General features: G+C 44.3%; 1 pseudogene; it reads left to right on the forward strand.

Moving 5' to 3' along the window:
- The first annotated feature begins 1,261 nt into the window (after nucleotides 1-1,261).
- LOC116398775 (tripartite motif-containing protein 16-like) lies at nucleotides 1,262-3,937 on the forward strand (annotated as a pseudogene).
- The last annotated feature ends 432 nt before the right edge of the window (nucleotides 3,938-4,369 follow it).

The raw sequence follows: 4,369 nt of genomic DNA on the forward strand, positions 1-4,369 counted from the left end.
AGCAGCGGGGATGAGAGTTAGCACCTCCAAATCTGAGGCCATGGTGCTCTGCCGGAAACCGGTGGATTGCTCCCTCCAGGTGGGGACGGAGTGCCTACCTCAAGCGAAGGAGTTCAAGTATCTCGGGGTCTTGTTCACGAGTGAGGGTAAGATGGAGTGGGAGATCGACAGGCGGATCGGTGCAGCTGCAGCAGTAAAGCAGGCGCTGCACCGGACCGTCTTGGTGAAGAGGGAGCTGAGCCGGAAGGCAAAGCTCTCAATTTACTGGTCGGTCTACGTTCCTACCCTCACCTATGGTCACGAACTCTGGGTCGTGACCGAAAGGACAAGGTCGCGGCTACAAGCGGCCGAAATGAGTTTCCTCCGTAGGGTGGCCTTAGAGATAGGGTAAGGAGCTCGGTTATCAGGAGGGAACTTGGAGTCGAGCCGCTACTCCTTCGCGTCGAAATGAGTCAGCTGAGGTGGTTCGGGCATCTAATTAGGATGCCTCCTGGATGCCTCCCACTGGAGGTTTTCCAGGCACGTCCAACTGGAGGAGACCCCGGGGAAGACCAAGCACACGCTGGAGGGATTATATCTCCCAGCTGGCCTGGGAACGCCTCGGGATCCCCCAGAATGAGCTGGAACATGTTGCTGGGGAGAGGGAAGTCTGGGTCAGCCTGCTTGGCCTGCTGCCACCGCGACCCGACCCCGGATAAGCGGAGGAAAATGGATGGATGGATGGATATATCAGGTTCAGTCATAACGTCATGAAATGAATATATGTGAATCTTGAAACGCTGCTTTGCATCAGGATAATATCTTGAAACTCAACTCTTTTCTCAAAATGCTTCAAAGTTTATCATTAAATATGAGAGAAAGGTATTATACGACAATTTAAATGTTTCATATTAGTTTCATTTGATAACTCTTTTATCAGCCAGCTGTTTTTAAGCAGTAAAAGAAAACTGAATTAGTCTTTTGATGGCTTCATGTTTGTCGATAACTCTTCCTCTGAGGAGACAAGAAATATTTAACAACTACAGAAATTAAATGTTTTCAAAAGTGGAGCAGGTTTTAACCGAGGCTCTGCTTGTAAATGAGGAAGCAAAGTTCACATTCACAGCACTGCTCCTCTTCCTGGAATGAAGCACAGCTTGATAACCCCTCCTTCTTCCTCCTGCTCTCAAACACAACCGGCTCCACTCTGTCCACATATTTCCTTGTTCCCTCCCCTTCAGCTCTACAGTTTTAAAGATGGGTGTAACCAACATGGTGGTGAAGCGATAGAACTGACAGGCTCCATTCACTGAACAAACACATGTTGTTCAGATCAGAAGCCAAAGCAGAGTCACTTCTAGTGAAGCGAAACTCAGACTGTTGTTGTCACTGAGAGGTGAAATGGCGCAGAAAGGAGTTCAGCTGGATCGGGAAGCCTTCTCTTGTTCCATCTGTCTGGATCTACTGAAGGATCCGGTGACTACTTCCTGTGGACACAGCTACTGCATGAACTGTATTAAAAGCTTCTGGGATGAAGAGGATGTGAAGAAACTCCACAGCTGCCCTCAGTGTAGGCAGACCTTCACACCGAGGCCTCTCCTGCTGAAAAACACCATGTTAGCAGTTTTAGTGAAGGAGCTGAAGAAGACTGGACTCCAAGCTGCTCCTGCTGATCACTGCTATGCTGGACCTGAAGATGTGTCCTGTGATGTCTGCACTGGGAGGAAACTGAAAGCCTTCAAGTCCTGTCTCGTCTGTCTGGCCTCTTATTGTGAGAAACACCTCCAGCATCATTATGACGCGGCTCCATTAACAAAACACAAGCTGGTGGACCCCTCCAAGAAGCTCCAGGAGAACATCTGCTCTCGTCACGATGAGGTGATGAAGATGTTCTGCTGTACTGATCAGCAGTGTATCTGTTACCTCTGCTCTGTGGATGAACACAAAGGCCACGACACAGTCTCAGCTGCAGCAGAAAGGACTGAGAGGCAGAGAGAGCTGGAGGTGAGTCGACTAAACATCCAGCAGAGAATCCAGGACAGAGAGAAAGACGTGAAGCTGCTTCAGCAGGAGGTGGAGGCCGTCAATCGCTCTGCCGACGAAACGGTGAAGGACAGCGAGAAGATCTTCACCGAGCTGATCCGTCTCATGGAGAAAAGAAGCTCCGATGTGAAGCAGCAGGTCAGATCCCAGCAGAAAAGTGAAGTGAGTCGAGTCAAAGAGCTTCAGGAGAAGCTGGAGCAGGAGATCTCTGAGCTGAAGAGGAGAGACGCTGAGCTGAAGCTGCTCTCACACACAGAGGATCACAACCAGTTTCTACACAACTACCCCTCACTGTCACCACTCAGAGAACCTACAGACTCGTCCGGCATCGATATCCGTCCTCTGAGCTATTTGAGGACGTGACGGCGGCTGTGTCAGAAGTCAGAGATAAACTACAGGACGTTCTGAGAGAGAAGAGGACAAACGTCTCACTGGCAGTGACTGAAGTGGACGTTTTACTGTCTCCTTCACAAGCAGAGCCCAAGACCAGAGCTGAGTTCTTAAGATATTCAAGTGAAATCACACTGGATCCAAACACAGCACACATGCTGCTGTTATTATCTGAGGGGAACAGAAAAACAACATTTATGAGTGAACAACAGTCTTATTCTAGTCACCCAGACAGATTTACTTCACGTCGTCAGGTCCTGAGTAGAGAGAGTCTGACTGGACGTTGTTACTGGGAGGTGGAGTGGAGGGGAGCAGTTTTTGTAGCAGTCGCATACAAGAATATCATCAGAACAGGGAGCTATAATGAATGTAGATTTGGATGGAATGACAAATCTTGGGTGTTACGTTGTGACAAAAAAAGTTTTATATTTTGGTACAACAATATCAAAACTCGCGTCTCAGGTCCTCAGTCCTCCAGAGTAGGAGTGTACCTGGATCACAGAGCAGGTATTCTGTCTTTCTACAGCATCTCTGAAACCATGACTCTCCTCCACAGAGTCCAGACCACATTCACTCAGCCTCTCTATGCTGGACTTTGGTTTTATGATTATTATGGAGACACTGCTGAGTTCTGTAAACTAAAATAGACAAAAGTGATTTAAGGAACAGCAAATTAATGTTTGTGTTTTAATCCTGAAACTCATTTTGTCTCCATCATTGTCACTTCATTGCTCATTTTTCTTCACCTGTCAATCAAACATTGAGGGCAGTACTTTGACATCTTCTCATTATTGTGTACATGTTTGAGTGTCTTTAGGTGGAGCTCCTTCCTGTGTATGTTCAGCCATGGAGGCTATCACTGCTCGTGATGATCTTTGTTGACCTGAACTGATATTTCTCTTCATGAAAATGTAAACTGCTCTGAGGTTTAAATGTTTGATAAATATATGTATTGATGTATTTGTTAGTTGTTTCTCTTCCACTGCATGGCTCTTAAAGAGAGAAATCACCAGAGCTTCTTTTATCAGAGATTTAGTTCTCAGCACTCTTTGTAAAGATTTCTTTAAGTGAAATTATGTTTATTTTCTATAACAGATTAAATGTTGTTCTTGTTGTTTTCTTAATCGTTAGACAAATCAGGTACTATGATGTATTATATAACTGATTATAATCATAATCAATAAGTAAATCATTCATTATTCTCTTTCACATAACTGAGATTCTGGTCAAACAAATCGATTATGAGGATGAAGTGAATGTGTTCATGAAATCATTGAACAAGCGTCATTGAACAGACTTTACTGATGGGATGTGAACAAACTGAAGCTTTACATGATGAATAAAGTATTTCTTGATTCAAGAATGAACAAAGTATTTTCTTCTTGTCTTATTTACAGGGTTTCATACAAAGCTGATGGAGAAAATGTGAAACTAATATGAGAGTATAACTGAGTCAGTTTTCCTCCTGAAACACCACAAAGTACAGAGTTCCTCTTTAGAGCAGAAGAACATTAGTCAGTCAGTCTCTGCCCTTTAAACTGTCCTCACTAAAACATCTTAGTCACAGAGAAATGAGCAGTTTTATATCACGTGTCGCTTCTTACAACCAACATTCTGTTTGTGCACTTAGTCAATAAAGAGGATTTATTACACGGACATGAAAAAATATATAAAAGTAGTGAATTCATTTGGTGAAGTTTGGGTGTGAATAAGTTGTATTGAGTCCTCCTCACACACAGGAGACAACAGATACTGATGAGAGTTCAGAATGAGGCTGTCGTGTTGGTTCAGTGTTTATCTGTCACCTCACAGCCAGACCATGTTGTAAAGTTTGAATCCACACTTGACTCAAACTTCTTGTGACTCATTTTGTCCAGGGTGTATAAATAATCTATTTACTTATTTTTGTCAAAACCGCTCCAAGAGTTAAAATGATGGTGAATGAATAAACCAGCTG

Source organism: Anarrhichthys ocellatus, unplaced genomic scaffold, assembly GCF_004355925.1.
Source record: "Anarrhichthys ocellatus isolate YVR2014 unplaced genomic scaffold, GSC_Weel_1.0 scaffold90, whole genome shotgun sequence".
NCBI lineage: Eukaryota > Metazoa > Chordata > Actinopteri > Perciformes > Anarhichadidae > Anarrhichthys > Anarrhichthys ocellatus.